The sequence below is a fragment of the Acanthochromis polyacanthus genome, chromosome 1 (assembly GCF_021347895.1).
Source record: "Acanthochromis polyacanthus isolate Apoly-LR-REF ecotype Palm Island chromosome 1, KAUST_Apoly_ChrSc, whole genome shotgun sequence".
Lineage (NCBI taxonomy): Eukaryota > Metazoa > Chordata > Actinopteri > Pomacentridae > Acanthochromis > Acanthochromis polyacanthus.
Genome location: NC_067113.1, coordinates 19969620 through 19986639, shown reverse-complemented (window position 1 = coordinate 19986639; position 17020 = coordinate 19969620). Strand labels below are relative to the sequence as shown.

The window sequence follows — 17020 nt, the reverse complement described above, 5'->3', positions numbered from 1 at the left end:
TCATTATGTTTAAGATAACATCAAATCTTTCAATTTACTGGCAGGGAATAAAAAACAAAGCAGTGTGAATCATGCTCTTCATATGTAAATCTGTCCTTCAGTTGTTGGACTCTGCATTAATTTGAGGAATGTTTAAGTGGAAAAGTGAGTTAGTGCGGTTATGCAAATCAGCTTCTAATGCTGAAAGATCCTGATCACTAAAACATCTCCCGATCAGGCTTCTCAAATTGATGGTGTTTGTCTGGATCTGCTTGTCTGGCTGGACGCTTCTGAACATTTATATATCTTATAATCTCAATTTTAAAGTCCTTGCGAGTTGATAAAGCTCCCATTTCAGTACAGTCAAACAAAGTCCTCCTTGTTTTTGCTTTTTTTTTCTCTTTTGTTCAGTTTCTCATCCGATGACGTACAGGTGCTTTCAGACCACACTGTGCACTTTACTTCATTTAATGTCACACGGAAGCCGAATTGAAGATGTCGGCAGTGAAGGCGGTTATTGTTGAGGAAAGCGTGGGAGACGTTAAACAAGCTGAGCCACTTGTCACCTGGCTCAGCCTTCCTTTGTGCCCAGTCCAGTTTTGTTTGTGTTGTGATTGATTTTAACTCACCTGCAATCACAGTCTGTCACTTTTTACTGCAAGAATAACTATTATTAACTACAGTTTTTTTTCAATTGCTAACAAGCATTGGTCCAAACTGAAGTCACATGTTCAAAACTCTTAACACAGCCTGCATTTCCATCATGCATCTCAGCTAAACAGTAAATCTCATCCCCAAAACTGTTTCTCGCCAACAAAACACTTCATTCATGTTTCAAAATAAGCTCATTCAACCACAACACTGGCAAGTAGTCTCACTTTGGAAACAAACGCTGTCACTCTGAGCACACCGAATTACAAAATGCTAACAACAGAGAGCATTACATGAAATAAATTGTGAATGATTTCTTTTTAGATAAATCAGTATTTTATTATAAAATAAGATATTTGCATTTGAGTGTTGTAAATTGCTGTAATATATTGCAACAAGAATGAATCGGGAATGCAGCAGTTTACTTCAAAAACACTGACGTATTTTCTCTGTGCGTTTGCATAGGTACTTTGGGACCACAAAAATTAAAAGTTTACTGTAAACAAAGAAAAAAAATCCTGCAGAATCTCAGAATTCTGGGGGCAGATCAGAAATCAAGAGATAAAACTCAAAAACCAGCAACACATGTATACTGTAACATTCACCTCCTGTCGTCTGTATTTGGACACGTTTCCATTCAAGTCACATCTTAGATCTTCTCTGATGCATTGTGGGTAGAACCTTTTTGAGTGTCTTATCCACCCCTGGCAGGCCTCAGGAGAAATATCTCCACACCCAGCATTCATTGCATCCAGCAAGGAGAGCTGGTTGTGTGGAGAGCGATCATAAACTTTCCACTTCCATGCTTAAAAAAAATTCTTCTATGGGGTTCAAGAAGGGCGAGTATGGAGGTAAAAACAGCACAGACATCCTAAGACGTGCAGTGAACCACACAGTCACTGCAGCAGAGTGGTGGAATGCCACATTGTCCCACACAACGAAAAATGTAGTATTTCTTACCCTTTGACCAATCTCCACTGCTGGCATTAGTAGAATATGAAGGTCGTCTAAAAAAGAAATGAGTCTCTCTGTCTTGTATGGGCCAATGAGAGGTTTATGTAAAAGAAAACCATCATCACATTTCAGCTGACAACTACACTCTGCTGTTTTTGGAATTGCATAATCTTTTTATTTATTTTTGTTGTCAATATTTTGATATGATTTTCCATAGATTTCAACGTGGCTGCAGCAGAAATTCCCCATGTTTTCCCCCATCATTCTGTTCTGATTGTGTTTTTAACAGTTTTGAACACAGTGTGTTAGCATTTGAAAAATGTGCTGTAAAAGTCTAGTGTTTTGCAGGTGAGGAACTAGTAACTGAGAAAAGAGTTCATGAATTTTGGTGACTGTGGTCACTGAATGGATTTTGTGTGAAAGCAATGGAAAGTGATTCACAGTTCGGTCCACATGGACTGCTGTTTTGCAGACCGTGTTAAAGTTTTGAACATGTGACTTCAGTTTCGACCAATGCGTGTTAGCAATAAAAAAAACTGTAAATGAATGAGGCACTGATGTGTGTACAAAATTTTATATTATATGCAGTCTGCAATTTATACCTTTACCAATGTGTTTTTTTTCACATATTTTGTTCGTCGAATACTTTTATTTTCCTGAAATTGAAGCTTAGTTGTCAGATACATGTCAGATCAAGTACATCATCTCTCCAGAAGTGTGTCTAATTTCTGATCAGGTGCAGAGTAAATGCAGTTTGTGTTGCATTCCACTTTTCTGCTTGAATAAAAGTACCAATAAAACAATGTAAAAATACTGTTAGCAGTATTATTAATAAATGAGCTTACAGGCAGAGAGTCCCAGTCAGCATTATATTATTGCTTTATTGATTTTTACTGCAGGCATTAATGTACAAGCAGCATTTTAATGTTATTGTCTATAAAGGGGTGGTAAATTTAGCTAATTTATACGCTATTAGTTAGACTAACTGTACAGGAGTGCATCCTGGTTTATATGTATTGCATATATTTTTTTAATTTAATCTGCAAAATAAGTAGCAACGAGAGCTGTTTAGCAAATGAGGTAAAAACAACAACAACAACAACAACAAATAAGATGGTTTCTGCTTGATAGCTTTCTGTCTCTGCATGGACTCAATGTTCAGAACATGTGCCTTTTATATATCATCAGTCAGACAGTCCAGGCAGACTAAATGTCTAAATCTGACTCCAAAAAGTTCTATGGCCAAACTCATCTATAATCTCAGCTTTAATCTGGATTCCAGTCACACTCCTGTACAGTTTGGTGGCTGCATCTTGCATGGCTGTGACGCTTTGGTGTTGACAAAATCTGTCCACAGACACCTGAACCATAAACACCTGTCAGAGTGTTCTCTGGCAGCTCCCACCACAGTAGATGTCTCCAGGACCGCATTTTGCCACGATGACGCACACATATACAGACAAACTCACAAGAAGTGCTATATTCACAGTGTGCTCTGTGACTTTATGTACATTCAGCTCATCCACACAAGAAAGAAAGAACTAAGTGACAGTCAGAGGCACTCATCAGAGAGGAATCCTTCCTTGAGCAGGTTGGTTGTCAAACCTGAAATGTGAATTTTACGAGGAAGCAGGAAACCAAAGCAAAATGTCAAAGTTTGTCTGGAAGACGTGCTTTAGTTGTAAACAACAGGAGGAAACTAACAGTAACATGGATCAGCCTGATGTTTTTGTTAAGTGGCGTTGCAAAATCTTATCACAGGTAGATTTTTTGATCTGGAGGGAAGATTAGATCTGTTCTACTTTCACAACTGTCAGAGTGACATGATGAAGCCACTCCCTGCAGAGAGAAACACAATGTCACTCCATGTGGAACTGTTGAAGCTCACTGAAGGCGCATAATGAAACCCTTGTTGGTTGAGATGATGCAACCCTGGTCAAATCAGAACTACTTTCTATTTCACTCAGATAAGTCTCTTATAAGAAGAAGTGAAGTAACTAATTTTGATTTTTATCCTTGTTCGTCTTTATATTGTTCATTTAGTTTATCTTTTAACAGTTACAATGAAGAATCTGAATCTTATGTTATTCTAAGGCTTTACTTTATGGGTACTTGAGTGTTGGGCGATTTCACTGGGAGCTTTATAATTTCCGTGTTTTTCTTTTTTATTAAATTGAATCCTGCACCTATAGGCATCCTCATTGTATTTTTACACGAAAAATAAGCCTGATAAATTACTTGAAACCATTACAGGCTGATATTATTCTTAAGAAGTGAAAAGCAAACCACTTCATCTGTGCTTGCTGGAACTGAAGCATGTAAATATGGGAGCAGAGCAGCTGACAGCCAGCGACATAGGAGAAGTTTCACTCAAGGATTATCTATTAGATTTATTCCAACACACACATATGCTCACACACATGTAGGCACACACACGTGCACTCTCATACTTGATTTCTCAGTGGTGACACAGTCATCAGGCTCTCTGCAGGCATGTATGTACCTGCAGGAGTTTCTGTTGTCTTGAAGCCAACCGTTGCTACTTGGCATTTACTTCCATCTTCATATTGTGAACTGAAACCCATCTGTTCTCTCCTTCGCTGCAAGTTCAGTCTCTGAGATAAGCAAAAAATATCAGACACAGTGCAACGATTCACAGGGGGGGAATCTATGAGAAATTCCTTTGGAAGGAAACAGCTTTTATGTTAAGTTCTGGTTTATTCTGGGCAAACCAGCCGAGGATGGAAAGTATACTGTAAACTCCAAAAAAGAGATTGGAGGCAAGTGACAAGACAGCCAAAAACGTCATGCCCGGACAGAGAGCAGGAGAAGGAGTTTCAGTTGAAAGAGGGCCAAGACTCTGAGCCTGAGGGGGGGAGAGAAACAACGAAGTTGGTGATGACATTTGTTGAGTTTCAAAGGAATTTAAGCTTCACTTGCAGAGAATAAAGCAGAGCAGCTAACTAAATGAATAATATATGAAAAATTAAGCTAATTGAAATGTAGATGGAGCGTGTACTGATTATTGTCTGTCTGATATCACTGGAATTTTGAATCCTTGATCGATTTTCAACCAAATTTAAAAACCTTGTCAGATATTTTGTTTTGTAGAGTTGATAGACTAACTGCATCCGTCAAGCTCAAATCTCGACCTTTTCCGGTAATTCATCGCATCACGTGTTTGGAGGCTTTAATGTGTGCAGAGTGCAGGTCAGAGGGAGTGTGAAACTGCTCCTAAACCAACACCTTTACATGGATGCTCTTTGTTAGCTGATCCCCAGACCAGTCAAACCAGCAACATCTCGGCCTTCAGTCCATCCCTGGGTGGAGCAGAGAATCACTGCAGTTGACAAGTTGGATTAGACTAACCGTCGCCTTTGGTTCTGCAAGGTTTCAGTGTGTGTGTGTGTGTGTGTGTGTGTGTGTGTGTGTGTGTGTATGTGTGTGTGTGTGAGACTGGATCTGTGTGGCACCTGAATGCACACAAACTCCTGCAATAAGATGTTTCCACAGAAAGTCTTGGGAGTGTGTGATGCTTTATTTAATTTTGACTATGCCTATTGTTACTCACTTAAGTTTTATATATACTGTTATAATAGTGATGTTTTATTGATGCTTTTATGCGCCTTGCACTTGTTTTGGAAGAAGAGAAAACTTCTCACAATTTGGTTTACTGGGTGGTTAGGACTGTGGTCTTGGAGCTAGAAGATCCCTGGTTTGTGTCCTGGTCTGGGTCTCGGGTCTTTCTACATGGAGTTTGCATGTTCTTCCTGTGCATGTGTGGGTTTTCTCCAGCAACTCCGGCTTCCTCCCACAGTCCAAAAACAAGCTGAGATAAACTGGTAACTCAAAATTGTCCGTAGGTGTGAATGTGAGCGCGTTTGCTTGTGTCTCTATGTTGTCCTATAATCCTCATCTCCCTCATGAGGATTAAGCGGTGTATAGATGATGGATGGATTGTTCTAACTGTTGCATGAGGTGATCATTGTTGTCATGTTATCAGCTGCAGAGACACGAGAGAAGCAGGAACCTGCCACATGTAGGTTCATGGGTTTTGTAGGAATCAGGTGTGAAAATCTGTCAGGAAAATGATCAATTCTTATTTAGGAATTTAAGCATCCTGCTCCAGTCTTTCAGATCATTTTTAGTAGGATCTCAGCTTAGACAAAGCAGTGATGTATTTGAGTAAATAACATAATATCAACACTGTACGTTATGTGGCAGCACAGTTTAATTATTACCACCAAACCAGGGAAAAATAAATAGATGAAATAAATAAACAAAAAAAATCCTTTCTAAATCTTTAAAATTCCAAGGCCATCCCCACAAAGGAGCAACTTTCTGATATGTGGTGCTATAGTTCATCATGTGTCTTCTTGGCATCAATAGCAATACTATACTGTAATATAATAAATTGCAATTGAGAAAACAAACGGAAATGGATGACAGGAAATTTGTGATTCTAGAACTTCTTAATTGGAAAAACCTCTGCTAAATGATGTAGAACATAAAATATTTCTTAAAGCCCAAGAGAAGACTACAGTTTGCTGAAGCTGTTGACAACTCAAGTTAAAATGTTTTGAAGCCACCAGTTTACTTTATAAATGTGTTTTTTAATTGTAAATAGCTCGGTATGCTCACTATTGTCTGAAATCTCCATCTTAAAAGTAAAGCTGACGGAAAAATATCATGGAGTAGAAAATACAACATTTCACTCTGAAATGTATTAAAGTAGCACTAAATGCACTGTAAAAAAAATCACCATCTTTTAATTTATCTAATATTTTTTGGGAATAATTTACTGTTATTTTGCACATTTTTAAAAAAATTACATATAACACCTAGTGAAATCACAAATATAAAAAAAACTTTTTTGCATGTTATTTGTTAAACATCTGTAGAGAAGATTGACATTTAAATCTGTAATTTTACAAAAATAATTCCAAATATAATATAAAATTCTAAATATAATTTTACAGCATTTCAGCATAAAATGACACAAGTCTTACTGTATTTAAATGAGCCAAACATGTCATTATTTCACACTTGTTTGCAAACTTTTGAAAGAGAAATTATTTATTTTAAGGATTGAAAAATTGTATTATTTTTAATTAGTTTGAAGGTTTTTTTTTAATTTTTTTACATTTGACCGTAAGACTACACTGTTTTCACTGTCTTTAAATCCCCTAAAAACATAACTATTTTACAAATATTTGCTGTTGTTTTCACTAGTTTTAGTACTTTTTCTCATACACTTGCTGCCAGATTATCACCACTGAGTTACAGCATTTTTTTAAAGTGTGGAAATACTTAAGTAAAGTACAGATACCTCAAAGTTTTACTAAACAGGCAGTATTTTTTCTGTGTCCACCTCAAAGCCAATGACTACTTTGGTGTCGTGTGGAGCAAACATTAGCAGTGTTTATCAGTGCAACAGTGTGAGCTAAAGGCCAGAAGAGGGCAGCCACTGATAACACTGAAGCAAAGTCAACCTCCAGTCATCAGATCCTCTCACTGTGTGTTTAAAGAAACAGGTTGTATAACGTAAGATCTTTTTCAAAGGTTTGTCTCAACAGGCCTTCTGCTCTGTTCTTTCCCATACAGTATAATAATTTTTTTTATACAGTCTATCTTCTATCCTCGACACGAAGGCACGAAACTGAGCTTCACAGACACACACACACTCACTACACCAGGCTATATATTCCCTCATCATCTGTATTTGGATGTAAGCGTGCTTCTGTATATAGAAGCTCTTGTCTATGGAAATCAGCAGGAGGCTATAAGAGGCGCTCCAGATAAAAGGCGAGGCCTCTTATTAAGGATAATACCCGCTTTTTCCACATACACACACATGTAGATCCGCACCGTGTCCAACTCTTTGTCTCTTTCCTCTCTGGTCTCCCGTCTCTCTCTCATGAATATTTCACCATTTTCCTTCCCCTGTTGAGTTCAGCTCTTGCTGGCTGCTTTCTCTCTTCAACCCCCTTTTCCCTCTCATCTGCTTCTCTCTCCTGCTTTCTTTTATCTTCATGAGGAGAGGGTTTGGTATTGATCTGTTTCTGTCAAAACAAAAGACAGGGAGAAAGAATTGGGATTTATTATCAGCGGTGAACAGGAAGGTGGAGGGTAATGAGCCAGAGGTGTTTTTTAATCTTTTTGTTTGGAACCTGAAGTCTGATTTCTCCCTCAAATGGAGGAGCTATTGAATTACAGATTTATTCATTAGCTATTCCATTGCACTCCACTTTAGCTGCTTTTTTTGCACTTCTGGTTAGACTATTTTACTGTGTTGTAGTTACAGTAAAACTGAATATAATCTAATCCATTTAGAAATCCCTAAAATGCATTTTTGAAAATGCACAAAAAGAGGCAGAGAGAGAGAGAGAGATGACACTCCGCCCCATAAAGGAGAGGAAACAGGACATCATGAAAGGAAGTGCAGCAACAACATCATTCCCTCCCCTGCAGTTCCTCCTCCTCCTCCCCGTCTTCGCCCTCACCACACACATACACACACATGTTCCCATGTAATTCCCCTCCCTCCCAATCCTCCTGCACTTGTAAAACGTTGGCGTGCCACCGGTAACCATGGCAACGACTGCACGTCGGCTGCTCGAGATGCATTCGCAGCAACCACGCCGTGTAAACAGCACCATCCCACCCACCGGAGGGAAAGAGGCCGCATTCATCACCATGACGAGGGCAGTGCTGGGTGTTGATGTAGCGGACTTCACTGCGAATACGACAAATCTAGTCCAAGAACAATGTCCACTCTTGATTCTTGTGCTCTGACAAACACACGGGTGGCTTAGAATGATACATTTTAACAGCTTAAACAACAAAAAAAAAATGAAAATGAAAATGTGTTTTGAATGGATCCACTTCACACACTGTATGCTGTAGATACTTAAAGACACCCACTCAGATTTACATATCAGTGTGTACATGTCCATCCATGGGATCATATTCTGGTTTTCAGTTCCTTTATTAGGGTCCGTGCACCAATGGTGCTGATGGACCCTATTGAAACCCAAGGGTTTCTTTTTCTTCTTCTTCACTCTTTTCAAACTCCACTTTGGCTGCCTAAACATACCGCAAAATGCGTCAAACTTTGCATGCACATCAGGACTGGTGAAAAATTTGATATTTTATGGGAGTTGCGCACGTGTGGCAAAATGTCTCCATAGTGCCCCATGTAAAATTGAAAAAGTGGTCATTATGCCAACTGCCACAACATTTCATCTACAGCCACAATATTTGGTGGGCATATGCAGGACATCAGGACACACGAAAAAGTCAATCACGGCCACGCCCTAAACCCAACAGGAAGTTGGCCATCTTGATTTAGCTGTAAATATTTTCTGATTAATAACTTATCGGGGGTAAGTCCGAGAGACCTCAAATTTGGCCAGTACATGCAACAGTCCTTCCTGATGAAAAGTTATCAAAATGCTCTTCGAAAGTCTTAGGGCGTGGCCATGGTGACTCCCAAAAATATTGATCCTTCACCATCAAACAGGAAGTGTTGTCTAACTTGCCTGAACATGCTCCAATCTTCCTGAAATTTTCCATGTATGATCAGAGTCCCACCCTGACGACATCCATGTAGTTATATACATTCACAGTCATAGTGCCACCTTGTGGTATCAGGAAATACAATTGTTTTACACTTTGATGTACTATTGTCAGCAGGTTGATCAGATTCACCTTAAATTTGGTGACATAAGCCCAAACACGTTGATGATGCTTCCCAGAGAAAATGGTTACTCGTCATCGAAGGACGTGTCTGTGGCGGCGCTACAAATTTTGATGTTTCGCCATGAAAATTGAATTACTTATATCTCAGCTGGAATTTTGGTCCAATCTGGACCAAATTTCACATGATGGACATCAGTCCGGGTCAGAACACATCCACACTTATGAATTTAGAAATACTCATAGCGCCACCTACTGGCAACAGGGAGTTCTTGTCATTACATTTGTACGTAACATTGCCCGATACTTTGTCATATCATTCTAGAAATTTGACAGCTCAGTGTTCACGCCTTAACGATGCCACAGTGTGAAGATGTTGACGATCCATAAAACGCTGTTGCTGTGGCAATGCATTGTTTCCGTGACAAAGTAGTTTTTGACAGGTTAAAAATGCTCAAAAGCTCGCCAAAATTAACACACATATCAGGACTCCTCAAGAATTTCATATTTTAGGGGAATTGCATATGTGTGTGTCAAAATAGCTCCACAGCGCCACCTGGAACATTTCAAACATTTACTACGATCAGTGCGTGTCATCCAGAGTTGTGAAATTTGGTAGGCATATGTAACTCATCAAGATGCACAAAAATGCAGTTGACAGTCATGACCAAAATTCAACAGGAAGTGGGCCATTTTGAATTATGTGTCGTATTTTTGGTCGTTTTTAACCATTTTCAAAAGCTATATATTCAAACAGGATACCACCAAAGAGCTGAAATTTGGCCAGGATGTACAGCAGGCATGGGTGATCAAAAGTTATCAAAATGCTCTGCAAAAGTCTGAGGGTGTGGAAATGGCGACCCCTGGAAATTTCAACAAGGCCTCAAACTCATACGACCACACAGGTCGTATGTAACGTGCCCTGGAATACAACCCATGAGAGCGTATTTACGTTAGTGCCCCTACGGGAGACAGGAATGCATTACGGGATTTAATTTGCGAAACGGCTTTTTCCTCACTTTCGCAACACGGGTTTAGGGTTATGGTTATGGTTAGGGTTAGGGATAGTGTTAGGTAAAAGTTTGTTTATGGTGACGTTTCAGCTGAGACACCGGAGTGTCAACATTTACTCAACCGCTAGAGGTCGCTTAAAGCTGCTGTCCAGAGTTTGAATCGCAGCGTCTCCTAAAACACTGGTGGTCCCACCCTCCCTCCCTCTGATTTCGCCCCTTTATTTCTGCACGCGCGCAGTACATGAGAGAAGTGCCCGGAGTGCTGCAGCATCTCGCCTGTTTTGCTGTTTTCCCCTCTTCTACATTTAGTAAATAATAAAGGAATTACGTTAGAATGCTGTATTGAGTCTAACTTGTCCTAATACCAAAATAACATGAATCTGCTAGGACGAACTAGTAAAGTTTCAATATGTGATTACACTCGTGTATCCCTCTCGATGACGTTGTTTATCAAACTTAGTGCATTTACGCGTGTATATGTGTTACCGTACATTGTTTATTTATTTCTATCTAGAGTTCAGAATTGCATGACTCCTCTGATGAAGAGTATGTCCCAGACGCCCCAACATCTTCCTCCAGAGGTCGGGCATCTAAACGAAGGCGTCAGCCGGGCTATGGAGGCTGTGGTCGGGGAGCGACGCGAGCACCCCGAGCCAAAAAACGTCCTGCAGTCTCTTGGCCTGACAAGCCGTGGGATTGGTAACTTTTCTGGAAGTTGCTGAGCCCTGATGCTCTCTCCTCCACAAGCAAAACAAATGTGCGCGCGGTTGCGTAGTGCGTAGCTCGCCCACCTCTGCATGGGCTTGCTTGCTGTGCGCGTAACCGTTGATTGACAGCATGACAAAGCTGAAGCTCGAACTTGATTGGTCGGCAGCAACCGGCGCTTTTTGGAATAACATGGGGGTCTATGAGAGGAAGGCGGAGCTCAGGAATAAATTTTCATATCGCGTTATACTAACTTTATATTATAGTATCGAACTAGACTAACACATTTAAGCTTTGTTAAAAAAATGATACATAAATTGAAAACAAACAGATACTCCGGACAGCAGCTTTAATGTCAAAACGTAACACTCGGTCGTAATACGGGCATGTACAGATGACCTATGTGGTCGTTTTTTCTATGAAGACAGGCTCGGAAATTTACAATTCGCTATGAATTCACCATGAAATGAAAAATGTAGTGTAACTGCCCTGAACATGCGCCGATCTGCATCAAACTTTACATGTATGATCAGAGTCCTGCCCTGATGACATTCACATTTACATATATAGCCATAGGGCTGCACAGTGGTCTAGTGGTTAGCATTTCCGCCTTGCAGCAAGAAGATCCCCGGTTCAAATCCAGGGTGGGCCTGGGATCTTTCTGCATGGTTAGCATGTTCTCCCTGTGCACGCGTGGGTTTTCTCCGGGCACTCCGGCTTCCTCCCACAGTCCAAAAATATGCTGAGGTTAATTGATTACTCTAAATTGCCTGTAGGTATGGTAGGTAGGTGTTTGTCTGTATATGTAGCCCTGAGACAGACTGGCGACCTGTCCAGGGTGTCCCCTGCCTTCCCCCGAGTTAGCTGGGATAGGCTCCAGCACCCTTGCGACCCTAGTGAGGATAAAGCGGTGTATAGAGAATGGATGGATATATATCCATAGTCATAGCGCCACCTGGTGGATGGATGGAAATGCTCTATAACTAGCCTGTACATGCTCCGATCTGCCTGAAACTTTACATCTGTGAACACACTCCAATCCTGATCACATCTATGGGTCAATATACATACTCGGTCACAGCACCACCTAGTGGATGGACAGGAAACGCTCTATATCTCATCTGAACATGCTCCAATCTGCCTAAAATTTTACATGTGTGATCAGAGTCATGTGTGATCAGAGTCCAGCCCTCATCACATCCATAAGATGACACTCTTAGTTGCAGCACCACCTGGTGGACACGTGTGGATTCACTGATCAACAAGGATGCGAGAACCCGTCCAACGTTGGGTACAGCTTTAATTTAGATCTTGAATCTGTGTTATTCATTTGCTTATTTAGTTGTTTTCTAAATGAATTCAAACCAAGAAATCTGAAAACAAGCAAATCATACCTGCAGCATTTCTTCCTCCAGCAACCATATGTAGCTCTATATGGACCCTGGCAAATATACAAGCAAAAGCTATTAAATAAAATATAAGAAGTCCTGTTTCATAATTCATTTTGTTTCTTCATATGCTGTTTAATTTAATAGATTTCACCACATTTATAGCCAAAATTTCCTTTCACATATGGAAATAAACTGTGTTTTTGGTCAGTGACATTAAAGACTGCATTCCTGTTGTGCAAAATGTTGCGCTTTATATCCAGGAATTATTAGAATATAAATGAATACTACAAATTGATATTTCTGTTATTTAACTGTAAAACATAACAGCTGTCAACACACATAGTACCTTTGTGTTTTTATTTAAGCTCTCATATTTTGTAAGAATATCTGCAATCAATAACCCTGCTCTAGGTTCTCCCTGTTTCATTAGGTTTTTATGTACATAAATTACCTGTATTATACAACTTTATGTGCTTGTTCTTTAGTCAGGAATAAAAAATCTCTCCATAAACACCACCATCTACTTGCCAGATTTTGGCTGTTGTGTCTGCTGCTGCACCCAGGGGCCCAGTTAAGTAAACAGCTGACTGAGTCACATGGAGACTCACAATTAGAGAGGAAAAAAACACTGTACTGTTAAAACAAGAAGCTACAAGGAAGACCCAGACTCGGTCTTTATTTTGTCACGCTTCCTTTGTGTGTCCGTGTGTGTGTGTGTGTGTGTGTGTGTGGGCGGGTAATTATAGGGGTTGTGGGGACCTAATGTCCTCACAACCATAGGAAAACCAAAAGAAATGTCATTTGTGGGGACCTCATTTGGGTCCCCATGAGGGGAAACAGCGTTTTCTTGGCCATGTTGTTGTTACTGAAAAAAGTAAAAGTGCAAAAACGTTTCTTTAGGGTTAGGCATTGTTTTGGTGAAGGTTAAGGTTAGGCTTAGGGTAAGGGTTAGGGGTTAGATATGAATGGGAGTCAATGGTAGGTCCCCACAAGCATAGGAATACGTACACAGTGAGTGTGTGTGTGTGTGTCTGTGTGTGTGTGTGTGTGTGTGTGTTCTTGTACTTGCTACATTGTGAGAACCATTTTCTGCATTTAACTATCAAAGTGAGGACATTTTTACAAAGTGAGGACATTTTGGCCGGTCCTCACTTTGAAACAGCCATGTTTGAGGGTGAAGACTTGTTTTTAGAGAACAGGTATGAATTGAGGTTTGGTTAGGGTTAGGGTAAGGATTAGGGTTAGGCGATCAGTTGTGATGGTTAAGGTTAGGGTAAAGCTCTAGGAAATGCATTACGCCTATGGATGTCCTCACTAAGATAGAAGTACAAACATGTGTGTGTGTGTGTGTGTGTGTGTGTGTCCGTGTGTGTGTGTGTGTGTGTGTGTGTGTGTGTGTGTGTGTGTGTGTGTGTGTGTGTGTCCGTGTGTGTGTGTGTGTGTGTGTGTGTGTGGACCAGATTACTAACCAGTCGGAGGTGACACACTCCTCTGGCATCCTCCACTGTCTGCCTGCCCCCAAATCCTGCCTGTCTCCGTCTGCTTGACTCTCCTCGTCTGCTTGTGTCTCGTGTGCACCACATGACCTCACTGCCCAAAGATCAGGCATCCCAGGGAGCATTACTGCCCGCGTCTCCATGGCAACAGTCAAAGTCAGACAGAAGGAGAAAGAAAAAAAACGACAGAAAGAGAGAGAGAGAGAGGCCAGTTTTGCAGAGAGGGAAATGCAGACAATTTAAGGCTCTGTGACTGCACTGGAAAGAAAAAAAATGCCATAAAACAATAGTAAATACCTGGCAGCAAGGAGTGCAAGAAAAATGATGCTGGAACAGTGAAAATGACAGCCAGTGTCTTCAAAATAATTATATTGTAGAGGATTTAAATACAGTAAAATAGTGTCACTTTCTGGTCAGTTGTTTCAAAAGAGTGAATTACCATTTGTAAAAATGAAGAGGCTTGAAGTTGAGACAGTTAAAAAATGTATATTTTATTTAATTAATTATTTTTAATCCTATTTTTTTTAAATGGAAAATAACTAAAATAATACTGTTTTGTCGACCTAAATACTGTAAATATTTGTATAATTTTGTGGTCAAACACTGTATAAAAACAAATTATTTACATTTTTGTCCTGTTTCCAAACACGGCAATTAATATCCTTTTTCTGTGATTTTATTATTTATGATCTGTAATTTAACAAAAGAGGAAAAATGTCAGAAAAAAACTGTAAATTGTGTAAAAAAGAGAGAAATTTATACAGTGTGGGTTTCACTGGGAAATTCTGACATTAACTCCATGACCTATTTTAGAAATGAGGTCAGCAAAATATTTCAAATATCTTTCTGTAATGGGCATAGTTTTAACAACAACTGAATATTATGACCTTCAAAAAGGCTGGATTTATCCTAGTACTTCTGTAGCTTAAGTAGATGCACCTATTTTAACTAGTAACTGAGTGTAGATTCCTGTCCTGTCTTAACGTCCTACCTTCATCTGGCGCCGCACATTATGATATAATTTCTCACCAGAGTCTAACCGCCAAAACACGTTATAACATGTTCACATGCTGCAATAAATCTCTGCTATCTGCTTCATATAATCTCTCCTTAATGAAATACATTTGTGGTTTTAGATGTTGTATTGAGGCTTTTAAACTCAATCTAATTCCTCTTATTATCCAATATTCTTTTTGCTAAATTTATTATTTAATTTTTTCCTTTCTTTCTTTCTTTCTTTCTTTCTTTCTTTCTTTCTTTGGATGGGACAGCGCATAATAATATTAAACATACAATCTCATAAATTCAGACAAGGTTGCAGTGAATAAGCCGGATTTAGCAGTACTAATTTGCATCTGTTGTCCCAAACATAAAAGAAAACATATTAACATGTTTCTGTCTTATGTCAGTGTCAATCTTAATTTGCATCTTCCTATTTTTACCCTTGCACAGTAATTCTAAAAGCTATAAATTTAAGGTAAAGCTGAGGCTGCTTTGTTTTGCAGGTATTTGGTAACAAAGCATTGGACACATTTGATGTGACAATGGGGCAAACTAAAAAGGAGTAGTTACAATTTTGAGTGAACAACAGCTACTGGCAGATAATGTTGCAATGAGGTGGACTGACACTCAGCAACGCACTAATCATGTGTATTATCAGTCCGCACAATTATTAAATGTAGTGTATGAGCATACTGCATGCATCTGACCCAGTAAGAATCCCTCTGCAGAGAAATGCAGCTGACAGAACATCTGAACCATTAACAGTGCAACCTGGCATCCAAACAGATGCATTTCCTTTAGAGGTATCCAAAATATAAATGTGAATACTGTAAGAGTTTTGCAGAGGCACTTTGTGACCTGTGGTAGCGCCTCTTAGCAAGAGTTTCTTGCGTCTGGATTTTCTCTACTTACGCTGCTTCCCATGGCACTCTTAATGATCTAGCTAATGCTATAGGCTATAGCTGTGGTACTTTATGTCTGAGTCAGATGATGAATAACCTGCTTTACTGCTCTGAAACAAGTTAAGACTCTCAACTCAGTTTGTTTCCTGTTGCTTCAAGGGAGGGCAGACACAGTAACAGTTAACCCGCTGCAAAACATCTGACATTTACGTACATTTTCGGAGATTGTGCTGCATTTGTCTGATAGAACTGGATCTCTGCTGTATGAGTGCAAATCAAGTCCACTAATGTTCACTATAATTTCTTCATTATGTAACTGTGCTGTAATAGTCTGTCTCAAACTTTTATAAAAAGGTGTACGGAGAGGAGAAAATAGAAACGAGAGCAGAGAGCTCATCGTCAGAGCAGAACATGACCTGAGGCCTGGTCACAGATTGAAGCCTCTCTCTGTCTCTCTCTCCTCTGCCGTCTGTGCTTCTCAGTCTTTCAGCCAGACAACCTCAGTGAAGCGAAGCCAGCGTGCCGACAGTTCTGTGCCTGTGGAAGAAAATCATTCATCGCAAGTGTAAAAGTTAAAGACCACACTGATGTCCGTCTGGCTGAGATTAACAGTCTTGCATAATCAACTCAGCAGACAATAACCTGAAGTTAAAATATATATTAACTGGTTCTCCTTTTCATGCACCACAGTGCTGTTATTGCTGTATGACTTTAGGTATAGAGTTGACTGTCAAAAAGATGTAAAAATCCACACTGAAGAACGCATGCAGGAACAAAGCACAAAACATCTTATCAGATTTTCCATATTTGGGTCATAAATAACTATCTGGAGAAGCATTGTTTCCAGCAAGACACAGTGGAACTGCTTCCTGCTGGGATATCCTTGTGTATTTCTGGCCACGGAGTGTTGTTGCTCCAAGCCCATTTCCAAATATAGCATTTAGAAAGGTTAATTATTGAAACAGTGAATGACAACCTTCTCAACCCACTTCTTATTTATTTATCCTAAAGGGACCTTCAATGACAGATGAATTATTTAAATCTAATTGTTGTGTTTGAATGTTTACTTCAGATATTCAGAATATCCAATAATGTCAGAGGCCAAAGAACAACAGAATAATTTACCCTAATGACTAATCTTGAATAGTATCAACTGGGAAATATTGAGGTCGACTCTATTGGTGACATCTTTTTTTTTGTGACTGATTTCCCGCAAAGCCAACAAAACC

At 39.6% G+C, this 17020-nt stretch overlaps 1 long non-coding RNA gene across 2 annotated transcripts; it reads right to left on the bottom strand.

Moving 5' to 3' along the window:
• Positions 1-5797: 5797 nt before the first annotated feature.
• LOC127536673 (uncharacterized) lies at positions 5798-16371 on the bottom strand. Of its 2 annotated transcripts, XR_007945770.1 has the most exons (3): positions 13861-16371; positions 12395-12441; positions 5798-7646 (listed from the first exon to the last, which is right to left on the bottom strand). It is a non-coding gene; the product is annotated as an uncharacterized LOC127536673 (long non-coding RNA). The 2 variants fall into 2 exon arrangements; XR_007945769.1 differs by lacking the exon at positions 12395-12441.
• Between the last annotated feature and the right edge of the window lie 649 nt (positions 16372-17020).